General features: G+C 45.0%; 1 protein-coding gene across 1 annotated transcript in view; it reads right to left on the reverse strand.

The window, feature by feature from the left end:
- BBS9 (Bardet-Biedl syndrome 9) overlaps positions 1-23,535 on the reverse strand; it is a 377,930-nt gene that overhangs the window by 63,520 nt on the left and 290,875 nt on the right. The window lies entirely within an intron of this gene.

Genomic DNA, 23,535 nt, shown 5'->3' on the forward strand with positions numbered 1-23,535 from the left:
TCCAGTATTGAAATGAAGAGAAATATATATTAGCTGGTTGACAAATAGTCAAAAAGGTCATTTTTCTTTATAAAATTTCTTCCAGTCATCAAAAAAATATTATCTACAAGTTTAAATCACTTTTCACAATACTATAAATTTCAATCGAGTCTTATAGTTTAAAACTTAAACAGTCTCTCATTACAGTTCCATTTCTCTTTTGGATCTGTGATCTATCTTTGCATATTAACTCGCCACTTCTCTACACTTTGGAGAATCTTTCTTTCAGTAATTCTTTTATTTAGGAATAGGTCTCTAAAATGGGAGTTGAAAGTCATCTCACCCAGTTCCAATACTCCATTCACGAACAGCTCATTAGTGCTTTCTTTCTTCAGCCCCAGCTTCAATCTGACCATAATGGTCATCTCTCTTCTTTGTTGGTCAGAAGGTGCCTTTCTTCATGACCCTTCCGGGGTGACTTTAGCCACTTGGGGCCTCCCAAACAAAGAGGAACTGGCTGGGATTCGCAGAGCCCCACTATTCTCGACCATCTCACCATGAAGCCAAATTAAGTTGCATAAGTTTTGTGTGTGTGTATAAAATATTATATATTTGTATATCTTCCTTAGTGATTCATGCTTTAAATTATATCATCTGTTAAACTACTGCTGGAGATACAGTATATAGTTAGTAACTTTAAAAAATATATAAACTAAAATTTTGTTTTGGATAGCACCTATGGAGATATAACCAAGACATTCTTCTTTCATTTACAGCAGTATTTACTAATTTATTTAAGAACTGGAAAAATAAGATACCTAAAGATGAGTTGATTTATAAGATATTGAAGATAGTTATATTATTAATATATGAATATTCTATGTGTATGTAGAAAATTCAAAGATATATTAGGAATTATTTTTAATTAATACTATAGAAAGTGATTAAGAATCTTCTGTGAAAGCATGACATTTTATCAACTACTATGTCTATGGCCATTAAGCCTAGTTTAAAGAGTATAAACTACTAAAAGATGAGGAGGGTTAAGGGAAGGAATATTTTAAAGCATTTGTTAGCATACAGATGTGTTTTTTTCTGAAAATTTTACATTCCCATTATATTTTTGAGTTGGGTATGATACTTATATTTCAAACCTTGCCAAACAATAACTAATACTGAGGAACAGTGTGCAATTCCACTCCATTTCAATTGCTGATGCCTAAGAGATCAAAGTACAGTTTAGCTATTTCATGTTTGATTGACTTTTTCTATGTCTCATGTTCCTACTGTAATTCTACCTTTGGACTTCTTCTTTTTCTGAATAGCAAAATCAGCAACCAGACATCCCAAAACGTTAATCTAGTGTGCTATAACATTATTAATATTCCAGCTCTTTTTCAATAGCATATTGAGTGCAATGGGACCTTCAAATACCATCAATCACTATACACTATTAATATGGTTTCTTGGTTAAAATATATGAGTGATTTATCACTGCTTTCTCCTGCATAGTGTCATTGTCACTAATCTGCTTTCAACACCTTAATTACAATTTGGATGAACATGTTGGGATTATATTCTTGGTATACATTCTTGGGGTGCTTAGATCTGGCCTGTGAGGCCATTGTGGAAACAGCGAAGGCCGGCCCACAGTGCCTGTTAGTGAAAATAGAGCTTGGGAGGGCTGGTGTGGTCCTCAGAGCTCCTTTTTCACTGGCAGAGGGTTGCAGGAGGCCATTGCAGCCAAAAATAGAGCTCAGAAGCCCATTTTTGCTGGCAGAGTACTAGGACCACTACCAGTGTGCCCGACATGGTTGACGTCGAGCTAGCCATGACCACCATGATCATGACCACCCCAGCTCCCCAAGGTCAAACAGAACTCTGATGCAGCCCTCAATGAAATCAAGTTGGACACCTCTGGATTAGGACTTTACTCTCATTCAGTTTTTAAATTTATTTTTATCCCATCTTTATTGTTTTTTATAAATAAGCGAAGGTGGAAAACATACTTTATACTCCTTCCTCCTATTTTCCCCAAAACCTTGTGAGCTGGGTTGGGCTGAGAGAATGTAATTGGTCCAAAGTCATCCAATCAGCTTTTCTTTCTTTCATCTGCAACTAGATCGGGGACTTTCTTGAGGGACTGGCCACAAACAGCCGGGTCAGGTCTGTCATATCCACTTCCCTGGGGCTTGGTACCAGTTCCCCACAGAGCTTTGTGTTCGGTCCCTACCTGTGTTCACTGTGCACATGTGGTTGTGTGTCGCAGGCCTATCCACTGTGATCATTGAGTCCACAGATGATACATGTGTTGGGTCTTGTTACAGGTGGAGACAAGGTAGCATATGGGGGGGAGGGGTTCGGGAACTATTCACATGGTGCTTGAAAGGCAACCTGCACCTCAGCATTAGCAGGACCAAGGAGATAGTGTTGGACTTTCAGAGGAAGAGAGAGGAACCTGCCCCAGAACCTGTCAAGGGGAGCTGTGTAGAGAGAGTCTCCTCCTTTAAATTTCTGGGAGTCCATCTCAACGAAGACCTTACCTGGAAAAACAACATGACCCAGATGGCTGAGAAGGCCCAGCAGAGATTCCATTTTTTTAGGGTCTTGCATAAAAACAGGATGGAGCAACAACTGATGACCTCCTTTGGCCGGTCCACAATAGAAAGCATCCTCACTTATTGCATCATGGTATGGCGTGTCAGTTTGACAGCCATGGATAGAAAAGCATTATAGAGGGTGGTGAGAACAGCACAAAACATTGTGGGCTCTCCCCTGATGCCACTAGATGAGATCGCTAGGGCTCTCTGCCTTAGAAGGGTGGGGAGAATCCTCAGGGATGACTCACACCCTGGACGGCACTTCTTTACCCTCCTACTGTCGGGAAGGAGATAATAAAGCATAGCCAGCTATACAAACAGGCTGAAGAACAGTTTCTATCCATGGGCTGTCAGACTCCTGAATGCGAAATAACATCATAACTACGTAGTATGATGGACTTGCGGAGCCGGCACAATGTGTAACATTTTCACACTGGTGCAATAGGCATTTGCTAATATGATTTATTGGGTTAGGGATTTTCTGTCTTCACTGTGAGTTGTATTGTGTTGGGAGGGTGCACTGAGGGAGCTCAACCAATCTCATTGTACATAGGTTGTGCACTGACAAATAAATAATATTTATCCTTATCAAGCCCAAGGTGGGACTAGAACTCATGGTTTCATGGGTTCTAGCCTGGTTGACGTTGCTGTGATCTCAGACAGGTCTCCACGTTCCCTCTGCTGAGTTCTTCCTGTTTGTGGGCTCCATAGGGGGGCAAAGGGAGTCACATATCCCCTATCAGACCCAGGTGTTTTTCTCCCTCTTAGCCACAGCAATGCTGAAATTTAAGAGGAGAGTGCCACCTGCTGACAAAAGAGAAAAACTACACCAATATGAAAGACTGAAAATATATATTGAATTGTTTTTAGCTATTTCATGATTATTGGAGACCCTGGAATAATACACCTCCTGAAGGGTAATTTAAGGATTAAGTTTAAGTTTAATTAGATTTATAGACCGCCCCCTCTCCCCGAAGGGACTTGGGGCGGTGTACAGACATCTCAATAAAAAACCGTATACAAAAATAAATACCCTTAAATTCCCGTAAAATCGACTTAAACAATAGGCTGTACAAAGTGATAAAAATTAAAAACAACCTAAGAACTCACCCCTAAAAATTTAAAATACAGACTTGAGGGACTAAACTGGGATTAGGCCAGGCCAGATAAATTGAACAGGTGGGTTTTAAGCTTCTTACGGAAGGAGCAGAGATCGGTGGTTATTCAAATATCGGGGGGGGGGGGAGGTCATTCCAGAGGGTCGGGCCCATCACAGAGAAGGCCATGCTCCTGGGCGTCGCCCACTGGCACTGCCTAGTGGACGGCACCCAGAGGAGTCCCTCTCTGTGAGAGCGGATCGGCCGAAGGGATGTATGGGGCAGGATGCGATCCCGCAAATACCTAGGTCCTGTGCCATGGAGCGCTTTAAAGATGATAGTCAGCACCTTGAAATGCACCCGAAAAGCCACAGGTAGCCAGTGCAGCCCGCGCAGGAGAGGTGTTACGTGGGAGTACCTAGTAACTCCCACAATTGCCTGCGCGGCCGCATTCTGAACCAACTGCAGCCTTTGGGTGCATCTCAGGGGGAGTCCCATGTAGAGAGCATTACAGTAGCCCAGTCGGGACGTCACAAGCGCATGGGTGACTGTATGGAGGGCGTTCCGGTCCAATAGGGGACGCAACTGGCGCACCAGGCGAACCTGGTGAAACGCCCCCCTTGCCACGGCCGTCACATGGTCGTCCATTGACAGCCAGGCATCCAGGAGGACGCCCAAATTGCGTGCCCGATCCACGGGGGCCAGCTGTTCGCCCCCAATGGCCAGTGATGGGACCAACTGGTTGAACCGGGGTGCCGGTAACCACAGCCACTCCGTCTTGGATGGGTTGAGCTTGAGTCTGTTACTTCCCATCCAGATCCATACGGCCTCCAGGCACCGGGACATCACTTCGACGGCATCGTTGGGGTGGTTCGGGGTAGAGATGTACAGCTGAGTGTCGTCAGCGTACAGGTGGTACTCGACCCCGAAACCACGAATGATCTCGCCCAGCGGCTTCATATATGTGTTGAACAGGAGAGGCGAGAGGACTGACCCCTGCGGCACCCCACAAGTGAGCGGCCTCAGGGTCGACCTCTGCCCCTCTGTCAGCACACATTGCGCTCGGCCAGAGAGGTAGGAGGAGAACCACCGCAAAATGGTGCCCCTCACCCCCAACCCCTCTAGACGATGCAATAGGATACCATGGTCGATGGTATCAAAAGCGGCCGAGAGGTCTAATAGGACCAAGATGGAGGAGCAACCCCCATCTCTGGCCCTCCAGAGATCATCCACCAACGCGACCAAAGCCGTCTCCTTGCTGTGGCCGGGTCGGAAACTGGACTGGCGCGGGTCCAGATAATCAATTTCCTCCAAGTGGCGTGGGAACTGTTGTGCCACCACACTCTCTACAACCTTCGCCAAAAAGCAAAGGTTGGAACGGGACGATAGTTAGCTAACATAGCTGGGTCCAGGGAAGGCTTCTTGAGTAGGGGCCTCACCACCGCCTCTTTTAAGACGGCCGGCAAGAACCCCTCTCTCAAGGAGGCGTTGACTAACTCCTGGAGCCAGCCTCGTGTGACCTCCCAGGATGCCAGTATAAGCCAGGAGGGACACGGGTCCAATAAACATGTAGTGGCTCGCAGTCGCCCACGCAACCTGTCCATATCATCGGCAGTAACAGAGTCAAACTCCTCCCAGAATGGTGTCTCAAGACCCACCTCCGACGTCCCTTCTAGACCACTAAAGGGGACCCACTCGCTGCGAATCTGAGCGATTTTGTCCTGCATATATTCCCCAAATTCCTCTGTTCTACCCTGCAAGGGGGCTTCCCGCGGCCTCTGTGAAAGGAGGGAGCGGGTCACCCGAAACAGGGCGGCAGGGCGGTTATCTGCGGACACAATAAGAGTGGCACAATACTGACGTTTGGCCACTCTTAATGCCAGAAGGTAGGTCCGTAAATAGGCTCTCACCTGTGTTCGGTCAGATTCAGAGCGTGACGATCTCCATCTGCTCTCTAGGCGTCTCTTGTGGCGCTTCATCACCCTCAGCTCCTTGGTAAACCAAGGGGCCTGGGTGAATCGCTGCCGCAGGAGAGGCCGCAAAGGCGCAACCCGGTCCAAGGCCCCGGCGGCCACACTATTCCATGCAGCCACCAGGTCCTCCATCCGGGAGCGGGTCAGAGCTACAGGAAGTGGCCCAAGCTCCATCTGGAACCTATCAGGTTCCATCAGGCGCCTGGGGCGGAACCATCTAGGACATTCCAGTTCCGCCTCCCCGCGATGGGGGGTAGCAGCTGGAAAGTCGAGCCGGAGAAGTGAGTGATCTGACCATGACAGGGGTGTAATGGCTAAATCCCCTATTCCCAGATCACTCCTCCACTGGCCAGAGACAAAAACAAGGTCCAGTGTGTGACCTCCCTCGTGTGTGGGGCCCTGAATTACTTGGGTCAGGTCCATGGCTGTCATGGAGGCCATGAACTCCCGAGCTGCCTCGGATGTTTCCCCTACTGATGGCAGGTTGAAATCCCCCATGATCAATAGCCTGGGGGTCTCAACTGCCATCTCGGCGATCACCTCGAGGAGCTCGGGCAGGGCCGCTGATGCATAGCGAGGAGCCAAGTATACAATCAGCAAGCCCAACTGTCTCCCTGGGCCCCACTTCACGCATAGGGACTCACACCCGGTTATCTGTGGCACAGTGGACTCTCTCGGCTCAAGGCCTTCCCTTACGATAACCACTACCCCACCACCCCTACCCAGGGCCCATGGCTGATGAAATGCACGGTAACCCGGCGGGCACATTTCTACAAGGGGGAGACCCCCCTCGTGGCCCAGCCAGGTCTGATTGAATAAATAATCTCTGGACTTTTGCATAAAAGTTGAATCTCCTAAAACAAAATAAGGTATTTTATAAGGAGAAATGAGTGGAATTCTGCAGGAGATGAATGTACTTTTTCAAAATATAAAAGACATCATGAAAGGATTTAAGGAGAGTATGGACAAAATGGAAAATACCACATGAGGGATGATGGTGAGGCAGCAGGTAAATAGGTACCTTACCTTAAGAGTAGGGGAGCCCCTTAGGCCCCCTTAGATCAGAAGGATATTCAAGTCAGCATATAATTAACCTTTGATTTAGCCTACTTAGTAACTTTCACAAATTATGCGGAAATAAGAAGTTGCGAAATGTTTCAAGAGACGGATAAAGGAAACAGATGTGACTTGGGCAAGATTTGAATCTGTCAGCTTGTGTATTAATAAATTGCTGCATTAGGAGGGTGCTGATGCCAACGGTTTCACTTCTGCTTATGTATTTTTCCAAAGGGTGCTTTCCACATTTTTATGTATAACTGAGCAATATTATCAAATATAGTATGTAACCTCCCTTGATACTCCCCAAGTACCTCCCTTTCTCAGAAGTACACGCCTGTGTAAACCCCCCTAAACTCAGGTGGGTACAAAACCCCTGTCCTGGGCCTAGCCAGGACAGTTCAGACTTTGCTGTGTTAACGCTCTGAACTCGGATGCATCAATAAACCTGTTTTCTCTCGAACCTTGTGGTCTCACGTCCCGTTCCTGGCGAATTGAGGTCTTCGGCCCCAATCCGTGCAACATTTCTGGTGACTCCGCTCGGAACCGTGAGGGGTCTTGGGACCCTCTGGTGTGTCCACCCCGGTGTCGGGGCCCGGTTGGTCCAAGGGAATTTCCCTGGCGCCAATGGACCTTTGCTCTGAGGGATTTCCAGGGGACCGAGGGCTACGGCACCAGCGGCTGACAACTCCAAGAACCACTAAGAAAGGACCAGAGAGCAGGAGCTCCAAAAACGCTGGCCGGCCAGGACGAGGGGATCCACTCAGGCAAGTATTGTGGGATCCCCCCCCCCTGAATTGGAGCCGGACTCGTTACAGAGCCGGACCAGAACGCCCGGATTCCATCGCAAACCGGAGGCGCGGGCTGATCCCCCTAACTGAACAGGTACCTCTGGGTGGATTGTCTAAGCACAAGTGCTTTGTGAGGCTATTGCGGTTCCCTACGGTGACCCTGGTGATCGGGCACCCTGGGCCAGTAGCAGGTGCGTGAGTCGTTCGCAGTTCCCATCTGTGACCCTGCTGATCGGGCTCCCTGGGTCAGATGGCTGAGTGTGTGTGTGTGTGTGTGGTGTTCGCAGTTCCCATTGGTGACCGTGGTTATCCGGCTCCGTGGGTCGAACGTGTGAGTAAGATTTATTTGTTTTGTCTGGGACCCCGAGAGGACTATGGGTGGTAGCGAAAGTACCCCCTTAACCCCCCTCCAATGCATGTTACAACATTTTAAAGCTGAATTTATGTCTCAGGACTATGGCATCAGGTGGAGTAGGCATAAACTCAGGGTATTTTGCGAATCAGAATGGCCCACTTTCGGGTTTGACTGGCCAGCTGTAGGTACTTTTGATCCCCAAATCACTCTTAGGGTCCACCAATTGGTGTTTCATCCCCAACTGGGGCATCCAGATCAGGCCCCCTATATAGACGAGTGGTATTATCTGGTGCGCAGACCCCCTCCATGGATGAAAAAATGCCAGAATAAACAGTGCACAGTCATGATGTCTCGCACTTTAACATTAAAATGCCCGCCAAAGAAAATCCAGCCTGTAATGCCTAGCGCTCCAGAACTCCCCCACCCTCCGCCTTATGAAATCTCCCAAGACGTCGCCACTCCGGTGGCTACCGCAAGGCCAATACCTTTGCCTGCTCGCCCATCGCCGACCGTCAGTAGCCCCCGCCAGCGTAGTGCTAGCGTATAGGGGGCGCTTCAGGAGCCACCTGGATGGAGGACAGACTGGATGCTTTATCCTCCATACTCTCAGTCACATGCTCCTTCAAGGGCTCGCAGGATCTAACTGTCACTGAGCGCCCGGATTCCCCAGAACCCAAGGAGGAGATGGGATCAGGAGAAGGGATGGAAGCAAGTGGAGGAATACCAACTGAGGAGATGCAAGACCCCCCCCCATAGCTACGTGCACTAGGGCTAGGCATTCCGAACCCACCATAACGGCCCCGCTGAGAAGAGTGGATCAACTCCTGGTGGATCGTGATGACCCAACTAAAGTGGTGGCCAGCCCCTTGTTCCAACACGTTCCTTTTTCTACCTCGGATCTCCTTAACTGGAAGATCCACTATGGCCCTTTTAGCGAAAAACCCAACGAAGTAGCAGATCTGATTAAAACAATCATGGACACCCATAATCCGTCCTGGTGGGATCTCCAACAACTGCTAACCACTCTGTTTAATCCAGAAGAAAGGGAAAAAAATAGGATAGCAGTCGGTCAGATCCTGAAGCCAGAAGTCCCTGCACAATCCACATTGGCCCAATATATGGACGTGCGCTTTCCCTCCCGGGATCCCCACTGGGATCCTTACGATCCCCCACAGATGGAAAACCTTCGCCGACTCCAACAGCTAATTATTAGGGCTATCCGGATGGCTGGCAAACCAACCACCAATATGTCAAAACCTTCCCTTGTCCACCAGGAGCCCAACGAAAGCCCTGAAGCTTTCTATACCAGACTCATTGAAGCCTACCAAATGTATACACCTATAGACCCAACTATGCCTGAAAACGCTCGAATGATGGCTATGGCTTACATCTCTCAAAGCGCTCCGGACATACGCCGTAAACTTCAAAAACTTGAAGGTGTTTTAGGGAAGCCCATGAGCGAATTAGTGGAGGTAGCTCGTAAAACATTTGTGAACAGGGAAGCGGTGGAGGCAACCCCTTGAAAATCACCCTCCGCCGCCGGCAGGGTCCATCACCTGGGACGGTCACCCCTCCTGACGACACTCCGGCAGCTGTCTCTCTACGGACAGGTGACGAACACTCCACACCCCCTGCAGGTGGCACTCCGGATGCTGTCACCCCTCGCATGGGCAACGTACAGCGTCTCCCGGGGAACCTGTGCTCATCCCGAGCCCCGAGGAACCACGATGGAAAACTCCCAGCGACTGCGTCAAACCGCCTGGATTAGGAGGGGCCTTATGCCCACTTTATGGGTCGTGATCATCCTCCTTATTATTTCAATTCTGATTAACTCTATGTATCTGTACCAGGCCCTATACACCAAGGGCCATAAAGAACAACAAGTTAGTGATTTGGGACCCCCACTGGGCTTTCCTGAATTAGTCACTCCTCCGAAAGTGGGGAATAGGATATGTCCGCCCATATATGAAACAATGGGGCCGGGCCCGTTTCCACCCTGTCGCAGCTGTTTTATGTATGGGCCGGAGGGCGCACAGTTTCTCCATAGTGATTCGTGGTTTCCCGGATGCCATAAGGAGGAAGGTTTGTCCCCTTGTGAGTATGAGAATACTAACTATTGGCAGTGCAGGATTAACCCAAACGGTACGAAGTGGGCCCCGAATCACCTCTATAACTCATTTGTCCTATGTCATCTCTTAAGACCCATTCGTGAGATAATCCCAGGGATACAACTTTCAGGAATAAAACATGCCAGACACAAACGTGCACAAAACACCAATAAAACAGCCAAATCGGGTATTACGATTCTCGACAAATCAGGGGAAGGCACAACCATAGGTAACAGGAAAATCCCCCTGTGTACCTCATGTATGCAAGGTCAAAACAAAAACATTTTCAAGTTTAAAATAGGAAAACCGCAAGACTGTAGTACCTCGGTATTGAATCCCCCATTACAGGATTGCACTTTTGGATACGATCACCCTCGGGTAAAAATATGTAAGGGTCGATCGGGGGTTAAGAACTGCACCCAGGTACCCATGACGCCTAAGGTGTATAAAAGGTGTCAGAGTCCGGATGGCATCCTCTGTTACCTTCCGAAACCCCCAGGTTCCGATAACTGTGAACCATGTATGAAAAAGGCGTTAGTGGCTACTCGGATTATTCAGACGTTGGTTTATCACACACAAGCCCCTCCAAATTGTGTGCCTCAATCAACCACCTGTGAAAATAATAGTACTATGTATAGCTACTGCCTGCAAGGTAACACTCTCGTATGTTTTAACCCCGAGGTTCCCGTAAGGATTAATGTCACGGTTTGGGCAGGTCTGAGCCTGATTTACCAAAAACATTCATGGCTTTATTACCTAAATTCCACTGTGGCTCTGAAACAAGGGTACATGCCCCTTATCGTAACTTTTTTTTAAAAAAACAAAGTTTTATTGTTTTTCTTTTTAAATTTACAGGGAAAAAGGTAATGGAAAGGTTACAAATTTTGGCAGTTGCGATGTGCGGTAGGTGGCCCCTCCCTCCATACTCATAGTATACATTTACACAAAATTCATTAATAAGTAGTAACATATAGTCAGCATATGAATTCAGTTAATAATTTCGATCAGTTTATGTCAGGTAGATTTTCTTGTTCATTTTTGTGATCTGAGCTTTCTCGGTATTGCCCCATCTCCCCCCGCCGACAGAGCTCCAGCCCCTCCCGTGTCCTGCATGTCTGTTGTAGGATCATCTGGTTTTTCTAGGAGTACTTTATTTTTTTCCATAAAGGCCTGCGCCTCTATGGGTGTATTAATTCTAACTCTTGTCTCCTCCCAGAATATTAGCATACCTTCAGGCATCAGCCATCTGAACCACACCCCCTTCTGGTATAATTTATTCGCTAATTGCGAATAGCTTTTTCTTTTTTCCCTCACTTTCTTGGGGATCTGTTTCAGAATGGTTATTTCCCTATCTTGGTATGTCAAAGCTTGCCCCCTTTGTGCACTCAGAATTTCATCTCTTGTGCTTTTTCTGAGAAATTTAATGTGTACCTCCCTGGGTACGTTATGTGTTCTAGCATAAGCTGAGTTCACTCTATAAACCAAATCTATTTCCCACCCCATCTGTTGTTTCTCTTTCTGGATGTATTCAGCCAAAATACTTGTCATAATGTCCCTTATATTTTCGTCATCTGCCTCCAACACATTTTGAAATCTAAGGTAAAAGGACATTCTCTCAAATTCTATTTTCATTTGTTGGGTATCAAGTTCTTTGTTCCCCTTCTGCACCCCTTCCATCCCCTCCCTCATCTCAGCCGTCCCCCCCTCCAAAAGATCCAGTCTCTGTGAGTTTTTGTTAATTTGGGCCTGGTTCTCTTTAATTTCTTCTTTCATCTCCTTTAGTTGTTTTTTTATTTCCTGTAAAAGTTGCTGAAACATTTGTTGAAACTCCGTCTCTGTAGTTTTAGGTTGCATCAAAGCTGTTATCGTTGATTGTGTACTAGGATTAGATGTTGCAGATGTCGGGGCAGAGGCAGCAAAGCCAGGCTTTCCAGGGGGTGGTTTTTTAGGAGACATTGTTTGTGGAATAGAGAATTCAGTCAGTACAGGGAGTGATCAGTCAGAGAGGTAGAACAGCCAGGAGAGTCCAGGAGACAGAAGGTCCAGGCAGTAGATGATTTTTCTAATCACCCTGGCAATAGAGTAAAGTTTTTCACTCCAGGGAGTTCAAAAGGTAGCAATCAACAAGAGATTTGTCTGAGTAGCACGGAGACAAAGACCGGAAGCCTGAAGTTTTAAAGGTGGAGTCAGGTTTCACAGTTCAGAAAGACAACGGAAGTGTGCCATCTTGCCCTGCCAGCTTCGGGTTTAGAGGCATAATAAAGTTTTCAAAGTTCCCAAAGTTTCCAGATCATCATTATGTTATGGAGTTAAATCCGAAAATTCACTTCTAGTAGGGGCGTGACATCATTGGTTGGCTCTCCCCCTCCTCCTTCCCCTGGGGCTGAGAGCAAAATTGCTTCAAGCTGCCTGTCCAAGGGGGGGGGAAATCCCCCTCCCTCCAGCCGCGCCTCTCCAAGTCAAGCCGAAAGGAGGAAATTTAAACTGCTGACAGTTTCTCCAACTTGGTAAAGGGAATGGAAGGGAGTTTTCGCCTCATCGCACTGCAGCCGCGTCCTTCTGCTCGCTTATTCTCCGCACAGCCTCGCAGCGAAGACACCGGAGCGTCTCCCCCATCATGCTCCCCAGTGCCTGGAGCGAGGCGGGGGGGCCCCCACCGGCCGCCGCCGATCCCGGGGATCCCCCGCGGTGCCGCCCCTCTGGCAGGAGCCTCTACGGGGCATCCTGTGCCCCCCAAGGAGTGGGGAGCCCACCGGGGAAGCGCGGGACGAGCAAGGCTTGCCCGTCGCCGTCAGCCGCCGGAACCTTAACTTTTGATGTGTGTACTGCAATGGACAAGGCGGTCCATATTACGTGTGGGGATGATGGGTGGCGCAACATGTATCAATCCGCACACAAATACCTATGCCCAGGAATCTGGACCCGAACAAGGGTAATCCTGATGACTTCAATCCTTGTGACAATCGCATGGTATGTATGGGTTGGGATTGTGTATGTGATTATACAGGAGGAGGCTATTCGGGTTGCCCCCACATCACAGCCTTCCAACGAATCCCCAGTACGAACCAGGTGTCTATTCAGGTGGCACGTGATCACCCCCCTCAGGTTAGTTATGGTATTGGGATTGAGGGGTCTGGAAGGGATCCTACCACTTACATTACCATCCGCCTCCAGACTCTGAATGATGGGGAAATAAAATCCCTTGGGTGGTCAGTGTATGACGACCTCCGCAAATTGGATGACCCTTTCCCCCTGAGCGCCAAGGCAGTTAATCTCTTTGTTGAAATGGCAGAGGAAGTAGCAAAGTCCCTCACAGTAAAGAACTGTTTTGTGTGCGGTGGGACTAATATGGGAGAGCAGTGGCCATGGGAAGCTCTGGAAGCCAGCCCTGAGGTTTATAATAATATGACTAAGGATGGCAATATCACTCGGAGAACCGATCCCTCAGGGATAGTTTGGACTTTAACCACTAATCTGGTGGGACGGAACTGTTTCACTAGGAACGGATCCTACCCGGTGGGACACTTGATTTGTCTAGGAACATGGGATGTAAACTACACTAACTGGGTCTCACCTTCAGGCTTACCAGCCCCACTCCAATTTGACCAGACTCTGCTCTCCTTTGTCAGTCACGATCACGATGATTCCGCCCTGTGGGTCGCCCCTAACAATATGTATTGAATTTGTGGCAATATTGCCTATGAAACCTTGCCCCACAATTGGTCCAGATCTTGCATTCTAGGTTGGATAAAACCTTCCTTTTTCCTCCTCCCCATCCAAAAACGTCAGGTCTTGGGGGTACCTTTGTATGAACACATAGGTGCCAATAGGAAAAAGAGGGATACCGATAATGCATTCTCCAACTTCCCTTGCAAGGAATTGGCTGAATACAAAAAACTAACGTTCTGGGATTCAGAACGTATAGTTTGCACCTATGGGAAAGCCACCTGGGCGGAGGATGGATCATGGGGATACCGCACCCCCATATACATGCTAAATCGTATTATTAGGCTCCAGGCAGTCTTAGACTTAGCTGGAGAACGAATTGACAAATCGCTTAACATTTTAGCTACAGCTACGGATAAACTGCGCACCACAGTTTATCAGAATCGCTTAGCCTTGGATTACCTTTTGGCTAAAGAAGGAGGTGTATGTGGTAAATTTAATCTTACAAACTGCTGTCTCCAGATTGATGAAACCGGGTCTGTCATCAAACAATTGACCACCGAAATGAGACAACTTACCCATTTTGAGGGGCAGGATTGAAAGGGTTTTATTTTTCCTCAGCCTTTGGATCATGGTTTCCAAAACTTCCAGGGCTGCAGGCAATAGTGACCCTCATTGGTCTCATTGCTGCCAGATGTGTCATTCTCTCCTGCATTCTCCCCATGTTTGTTAGAACTATAAGTAATAGTTTGTCACTTTTGGTAGATCGAAGGGCAGCAGTAAAGGCCCTAGCGCTGTGTGAACAAGAAGGGGAGTACGTAGCTCTGCTGAGCCCGGTTTATGAAACTACACGTTAGGATTTAAGGTATAGTTTCAACAGGGGGGAATGAGGCAGCAGGTAAATAGGTACCTTACCTTAAGAGTAGGGGAGCCCCTTAGGCCCCCTTATATCAGAAGGATATTCAAGTCAGCATATTATTAACCTTTGATTTAGCCTACTTAGTAACTGTCACAAATTATGCGGAAACAAGAAGTTGCGAAACGTTTCAAGAGACGGACAAAGGAAACAGATGTGACTTGGGCAAGATCTGAATCTGTCAGCTTGTGTATTAATAAATTGTTGCATTAGGAGGGTGCTGATGCCAACGGTTTCACTTCTGCTTATGTATTTTTCCAAAGGGTGCTTTCCACATTTTTATGTATAACTGAGCAATATTATCAAATATGGTATGTAACCTCCCTTGATACTCCCCAAGTACCTCCCTTTCTCAGAAGTACACGCCTATGTAAACCTCCCTAAACTCAGGTGGGTACAAAACCCCTGTCCTGGGCCTAGCCAGGACAGTTCAGACTTTGCTGTGTTAACGCTCTGAACTCGGATGCATCAATAAACCTGTTTTCTCTCGAACCTTGTGGTCTCACGTCCCGTTCCTGGCGAATTGAGGTCTTCGGCCCCAATCTGCCACAACAATGGAGTAAAGACCAAGCTGCCCAGGAAAGGGAGTACTCAACAGAAAAAATGAAGGAAGAAGAAGACAAAGAGGAGGCAACAATGGAAAACCAGGGGGGAAATTATCAAGAGAGTTGGAAGATATATTTGAAAGGGAGAGAGGGATCTGGGTAGAAAACCCTGGGAACTGGGCAGTGGAAGAGGATAGAGGTGGGAGAAGTGCTTAGATTAAATAGTCAAGAAGCAGATGAAGTTAGAGGCAAAGATTTAAGAGAAAAATCGGGGAGGCAAGTCAATAGAAAAAGCATAGCAATTAAAGCATTAAAGTGGGCAAGGGATAATGGATAGATTATTTTTGTTTGTTTGTTTGTTTGTTTGTTTATTTGGATTTATATGCCACCCTTCTCCAAAAGGACTCAGGGCGGCGTACAACATTAAAAAAACACACATCCCAAAAGTTAAAAAAAAATTAAATCCATATCCCAAAAAACAAACCGAATTTAAAAGACAATACATTTAAAATAAGTTAAAATTAATAGGCCAGGCCGTTTCTCTTTTTAGTGTTCTGATTTGCTTTTTCTTTTCTCTCTCTCTTTTTTAAAGTGTAGCAATTAAAATATTGAAGTGGGCTATAGACAGTGGATGATTCTTCTATTTGTTGTTGTTCTGATTTGCTTTTCCTTCTCTCTCTCTCTCTTTCCTATTTTTCTTTAAGGTGGGTAACATGATTAGAAGTTAGGATAGACAGAAATAGTTTTTAATAAAACGTGATATGATTAAAAGCTAGAGTAAGTGATAGAAACAAGAGAAGGGGAATATTAGTGTATACACTTTATAATAATAAAAGTAATAATAAGATACAACATTGAATAATTGAATGATGATGGACTATAATTTAATATAAATGTATATTATTGCTAGAAATACATGAGTTGATTGAATTTAAGAATTATGATTAATTTCATTAGCCTTATTTGTATTAGAATGTATGACACCCAGGTGCCACACTATTCACGTATTGATTTGTATTTATTAGTTTGTCAAACATGTACAAGATAGCAGGTATAAATATAAATATGGATATGAATGAAAGAAATGAATACAAATAAAAGGGGATAGTAGGACAGGGATGATAGGCATGCTGGTGTGCTTATGCACGTCCCCTTTACAGACCTCTTAGGAATGGGGTGAGGTCCACTGTGGACAGTTTAAGATTGAAGCTGTAAGGGTTAGAGGATGTAACAATGGAGTCAGGTAGAGCATTCCAGGCATTGACCACTCTGTTGCTGAAGTCGTATTTTCTGCAATCGAGTTTGGAGCAGTTTACCTTGAGTTTGTATCGATTGTTTGTCTATATATTATTGAGGTTGAAGCTGAAGAAGTTGTTGACAGGTAAGACGTTGTAGCAGACAATTTTGTGTACTGTGCTTAGATCATACCATATGGGGCTCAGTTCCAAATTGTCAAAGCCCAAAATTCAAGTCTGGTGCATAGGGAATACTATTGTGAGTAGAAGAGTGCATTCAGCTCTTCTTCCTGAATGCAATTTCTATAACTTTGGGCAGAGTTCATAAGTCTCTTCATTTAGTACTGTAGGAAGTTATCACCTAGCCCTCTTCCAGAAAAATGAAATATCCTAGGAAATATTGATAAGGCAGAATATTATATTTTCCTGGATGTGAAAAAGGGAGAAACACATTTTAAACACTAAATTCCTGCAGCTTCCTGCCCATCCCCACTTTGTCAATGGGCCATTAAGAAGGCCAAGCTAGTCCACTTTACATAATAAAGAGTTCTCCTCTTCAGCTGTGATGGGATTAAGGCAGGATAATAAGCCTTTACTCAACTGACCACATGGCATCTGAACTCAATCAAACCTGGATTCAAAACAGCCTAGAGGGTTGCCCTTGCATGGGCCCATGGGAGTCTGGCAACCAATCAGAATACATTTCTTACACAGGAACAGGAAACAGATAGGTGGGGCCGAACAGATTATAAAAATCCCTGCAAGCCTTTCTTCAGTCCTTCTCTTCCCTTCTCTTCTCCACCAACATTGAACCATGTGATCACCTTTGCTGTTCAGGACTCAGGCCATGTGGTCCTGTCCAACATTAAAACCATCTTTCCAAGCAGCCTCCATGTCTCCAGTGTCTTTTTCCCCACTTGGAGCCGAACCCAGAAGGACATTTCTTCCAACAATTGGCGACCCAGATGGGACTCCAAGCTAGCCTAACAAATGGATATGGCCCAGGTAAGCCTCCCATGCCGGCACAGACCCCATTGAGTCTGTGGGTGGACTTTATCTTGGCCTTAGCCATTTGGATCTAGGCTTTAAAGGGGTTTTGAGTTTGAGCTCAAAGGCTGCCTGGAAAGAAGGTGAGTACCTCTAAATTTTAATTCTCTAAAATTTAATTTTAAAGCATGGGAAATGTGTGTATGCCTGCCTGTGTGTGACTAGTTTGTGTGAAAATGGAAGGAAAAGTGAATGGATTTTTTATTTTTTGTTGTTGCTGCTGTTTTTGTCCTATGAGAGAAAAAAGCTAAAGCCCATAAGGAAGTTAGTGAGAAAAAGGGAGGTACGCATACCCGCTCCGACAGCACCCCTCCTGGGTCACTGTGCGGCTGGTCCTCCGGGTCTCTTTCCCCAAGACTTGAAACTGTAAGAAAAGTCCCTGTGTGAAAGGGCGCGAATCGAGAGAAGGTTCCTGCGGTGAGGAACGCGTCAAAAGTCCCTCCGAAGGGCACCCCCAGAAAAGTCCCTCCGAAGGGCACCAATAAGACCCTCCGAAGGGCAAACAGAGAAAGTCCCTTCAAAAGGGCGCGAAAGGTCCTCTAAGGACGCGAAAGTAAAGCGGGGAAATACGAAGTGGCAAACCCGGCTAGGACGAAGTGAACCCACATCTAAACGGGATCATGGGAAGCGGTAGCTCGAGGGTAGCCATGGAAACCCCCCTAGGGGAGTTGTTGGGGGCCTGGGACGAAAAGCAAATGCCCGTCCTGGCCGGAATGAAGAAAAAAAGAGCAGATTGTAGAAAAATGGGCTTTGCTGAAAGATGATACAGGAAAAACTAATTTGGCTGAAAAGGTACTTAAAAGAAAATGGTGGGGTTTCTTCTTTTTTTCTCTTGTCTGTCTCTTTCTCTGTCTTCTATATAACCATGTGGTTTTTGTTTCTTAAGATTTGTGCCTTCCCCAATTTAACTGAAATTCATGGTGGGAATGATTTTGTTTTTCCCTCTTTGTCTCTGTGTGTGTATGTCTAAGTCTTTGTGCACCCTCAAGGTAATTGTAACTAAGATGTCTCCAATCCAAAAGACAAGAATTTTAAAGTGTTCAAAGAAAGAAAGGAGTAAACTGGCAGAAATTGCCTTCGCTCAGTTTGTTGGGCCTAGAAAACTAACTGAAACTGGGAAGGGTCTTTACTTTGTGTCTGTTTTGGCCAGCAGAAACAGAGTAAAGATATTTTTTTTCCTTCCTTCCTTGCCTATACCTTAAAGTAACAACCCAGGAAATGTTTGCAAGAAAAGTTTCATCCTTGCATTTATTGTGTGACTAAATGATTTTACCTGTTCATTTCTTTCCTGGAGCATGTGAATCCAGACCCCATTTCTCATCTGTGATATCCCCATAAAATTTATCTGTTTATCTGCTGAGTAACTGATGGTTTTATTTTTCAAACTCTGCCTACAAGCTATCTACCCCCCCCACCCCTCCCTTACCTCTAATCCTCCAACAATGCCTTTTCTGTGGGGGAGGGAACCTTGTTCTCATGTCTTTCAGCCCTAGAAGATTGTACTCTTCAGGTGAGTATAGATTTTTTTTCCTTTTGGGGGGAGGAGGAGAGTGTTGCCTTGTGTGTGCATGTATGAAATGAAGGAAATTCCTACTAAAGGTTTGCCTTCAACCTGAGTAAAAACCCTCTGCACATTTTTCTGACCAACCTACTCTATTAGTCCTAAAGTAAAAAACCTGGCCTCCAGAAGGCAGTTTTGATTTAGATTTTGTCAACAAATTTGCTGATTTTCTGGCCACCATCAGATGAATCAAGGGCCCCACCCAGATGCAAATGATGTGTTAATGAAAGTCTCCATACATCTTGGATCTTTAAAAATATGCCAGCGTGTGCTGGGAGCGCCAACCTAGAACCCTGGCTGAATGCAAACAATGTGTGGACAAACATCTCTGTACATTGTTTCTATACATCTTGATATTTAAAAATGCCAGCGCATGCTGGGATATCAAGATAGAATTTGGATCTTTAAAAATTAGCCAGCGTCCGCTGGCAGGTCCAAATTAGAAACGAACACCCCAGGGCAGAGACAGGCATTAACAATCTAGTGCGTGATCATTTCCAGACCTGGAGGGAAGTTGAGATCCTTTAATAATAGAAAATGGAGCTCATTGGCTTATGTACAGCTCCCTGAAGTAATTGTAATAACTGCCTTGCATGAAGAAAGAATGAAATGGGATTTTTGTATGTGAAATTAATGATTGCAGTGCAAATGTGAGTATGTTGATGGTAAAAGTTGGTATGAATGTAGTTTGATTCCCTTTCATATAAAGAAGCAGTAAGTTACAAGGTTGTTTAATGGTATGTGTGTGTATGCATGTGTGTTATCATTTCCAAACCTGAAGGGAGGGTGAGATCCTCTAATAAAAGAAAATGAAGCTTGGTGGCTTGTGAAAAAAAAAAAAGCTTCCTGAAATACCTATGATTGTTTGGCATGAGCAATCATGAAGGTCTGATTGCAGTATGAATGTGAGTATGTGTCCCCCATGCCCCAGGGAGTGATAAGTGAATGGATCCAGAGATCCACGTGATTGCCTGTGTGAATTTCCCCCCCCCCCCCAATCTTCCTTCTGGGTCATTCTTTGGAGGGAAATAGGAAAGGCGGGGAGAATGAGTGTCTGCTCATTTTTACCATGAGTGTGTGTATGAAACGCCCCAGTGATACCTGTGAATACCTCTGGGCATTCCCCCCTCCTTCTTTCCCTCCTTCCTTTTGGGTCATTAAAGGCTGAAATTTTTTCTCCTCACTTTAACCACTTTCCCCCCCCTCTCTTCTGAGAAATTTGGAGTAAATGGGTGATCTGCTCCGCTTACCTTTCACTATTGTGATCTTTTATCTGCATATAAAATTATGCAGTTACATTTCTTTGCTCTGAATACAATTTTGATTTTTTTTTTCTTCTGGAAATTTTTGAGGTTTAAAATGCTTAATTAAACCTATAAAAAGGAATGATTTTGAGATATTTTGCTTACATTTGTAAATGTTTTAACATACTTAATGAGAATTTGCTTCCATCTGAATGGAATTTGATATTTTGGAGTGTTGACTCAAAGTACCTTTTTTTTAATTGCAATTTTTTTTAAAGCTGTTTTTCTTCCCTCCCTTTTACACCTGAGTGCATTTTTAAATGTTTATGAGTCAAAGTGCTCTACCCTATGACATTTTGTTTGTTTGTTTGTTTGCAACACAAGTTGTTGTCCCTCTTGGAAATTTACTCATCTTACTGCAAAAGTGTTTCAATCATACAGGCAGTGGGAATGTCATGTTCCATGAAATTTACATCATCTGCCTCCTGAAATAATGTTTGGATTTCCACACTTGGACAGAATGGGTGAGATTCCACAACATAAGACTAAAGATATGTCTGTAAAGAACTGTATTCTTGGCCTCTTTTTTTTTTACCTCAGAAACAAAGGACTGCTAGCTCAAACCATAACTCTCCAATTTGCTGCTGGTGATTGCCTCCTGATAAAACCTGACATGAGGGGAAAAAAACTTAGCCAAGCCTGGGACAGACTGCCAAGATTGAATGACCACTCTTACCAGCAAGCCAAGCCTAGTACCATCCAGCAGACATGAAAGAACCCTGAAGGAGATGAAGAAGTAAAGACCAAAAGACTCTTTTCAATTCCCAGAAGACAGCTGAAAAGATTATGGGGAGGGTGGAATTTGATAAGGTTTTCTTTCTCTGTTTCATTCACAGAAATTTATTATGCTTTCTTCCTTGCCTCATTTATATTGTAATCAGTTTAATGTACTCATGTAAGAATTGTATTTGAGAGTGGCTGGCACAGCAAGATCTGAACACCTTAGATTTCTGGCTGGTGGGAGGGAAATTTATCCAAAATATCTGTATTTTCTGTATTTTGAAGCAGACAGACACACACACACACACACACAAGAGAGAGAGAGGGAGAGAGAGAGGCCCCATTCAGAACTAGATTGAAACTATCTCCTTGACCCAACTCCACAAAGCATTTCCTAGGTTGATTTTTGTCTTTGCACAAAAGCCTAAACAGTGATATCTCCCTTTTAATCCCATGGGGGAGGGTCAGTTCCCCTCAGGCAATTCCCCCACTTGAAGAGTAGCAGAAAGGATCTTCAAAACTCAAACCCTGTGACTCAAAAAAAAAAAAAAGGTGATGCTGCCCAGTTGCCCAGTAAAGCAGGACATGTTGCACTGGTGGTCTCAGGAGGAGGAATCCCAGGGCTCATTGTGTGTAGTTTTAAAAATACTAAATAGTCTGGATTGCACACTAGCTAACCTCAATTTGGCCTCACTAAAATAGGAGCCAGGGCAAGTTAAAGAAATCCCTTAGAAATGGGCAGCCTGTACTTCTTTAAAAGGCAGAACCATGGCTGTGAAGGTTTTTTTGGGACTTCTGCTTGCTTGTAACCTGGAAGCTCACAGAAAGTGATATCAAACATCTGAAAATAATTGGCATGGTAAATTGGATATTGTAAATTTCTTTCCAGAAATTGTGCCCTGGTTGCTAAGACCTTCATGGTTGAAAGCTCTCTGGGAGCCACTGAAGTGATCCTTCTGCTGTCTCTCAATGCCTTTCCATCAGAAAAAATTAAGCCTCCCTGATCTGACCAATTTTTATCTTTTGTCAAAAACATGTGCGTTCCACTCACATTTTTTTGAAAAAAAAAGGAGGGATTGTAGGAAGTTATCACCTAGCCCTCTTCCAGAAAAATGAAATATCCTAGGAAATATTGATAAGGCAGAATATTATATTTTCCTGGATGTGAAAAAGGGAGAAACACATTTTAAACACTAAATTCCTGCAGCTTCCTGCCCATCCCCACTTTGTCAATGGGCCATTAAGAAGGCCAAGCTAGTCCACTTTACATAATAAAGAGTTCTCCTCTTCAGCTGTGATGGGATTAAGGCAGGATAATAAGCCTTTACTCAACTGACCACATGGCATCTGAACTCAATCAAACCTGGATTCAAAACAGCCTAGAGGGTTGCCCTTGCATGGGCCCATGGGAGTCTGGCAACCAATCAGAATACATTTCTTACACAGGAACAGGAAACAGATAGGTGGGGCCGAACAGATTATAAAAATCCCTGCAAGCCTTTCTTCAGTCCTTCTCTTCCCTTCTCTTCTCCACCAACATTGAACCATGTGATCACCTTTGCTGTTCAGGACTCAGGCCATGTGGTCCTGTCCAACATTAAAACCATCTTTCCAAGCAGCCTCCATGTCTCCAGTGTCTTTTTCCCCACTTGGAGCCGAACCCAGAAGGACATTTCTTCCAACAGTACCATTGTAATTTTGAATAATTGCTGAATGAACTGACTTTGAGGATTATTGGTAAGCTATTCTACTCAGTAACAATTCCTTATTCCAGCAATAAGACTAAAATCAATTCTGAAAGTTCACAATTAAAAATAAAAAAAACCCACTCCAATATCAAAATCCTTAATCAACTATTCCCAAACTTCTCATTGTTCATTTGTCCCCAAAGACCTTCAGAACGAATCTTGTCTCAAGGGTGTTCTAGAGAAGAGGAAGGAGTGTTCCAGAGGCTGTTTCAAGGATGGGTAGTGCAGTGTTGAAAGTACTTGACAGCATCATTCATTAAGGACCAGAATCTGCAGCGTATATTTCTCCCAAGATATTGCTGTTTGGGCAGAAGCAACTTGGAGAAAGTGATTTGATAATACCCTGGGCCATAAAGAATATTAAAACCCATTGCACCTACAATCCAGTCAACATTTAGTGCAAATCAAACAATGTCACAAAAATAAGCTCTGATATGCCATTACCACTTAAGAATATTGCTTTCTCAATCAGCTACAGATTCTGAATGGGCTTAAAGGCAGCCTCTCATAAAACAAGTTTATTTCAGTTAGGAAGTAAGAAGGCATGAATTATCATAAACAAAGCCTCCTAGTTCATGAATGGCTGCAACTGACTATGATCTCCATCTGCTCTACAGAGAAGCCATGAGACCAAGAATTCTTTGGATTGAGAACTTCCTTTTCAAGACGGAACACCTTGGATGATCCCTCTGGAGAGTGCAAACTTTACCCAAGATGAGAAGGCAATTAAAATTGGAAGATATTAGAGAGACCAAGAAGAAGGGGCCAACTCCAGATGTGAGGCTAATTCTAAGCATCTTATACAAAAGGCCTTGAGAACCTAGATTCATCATT

Source organism: Natrix helvetica (assembly GCF_964273705.1).
Source record: "Natrix helvetica genome assembly, chromosome: Z".
NCBI classification, from domain to species: domain Eukaryota; kingdom Metazoa; phylum Chordata; class Lepidosauria; order Squamata; family Natricidae; genus Natrix; species Natrix helvetica.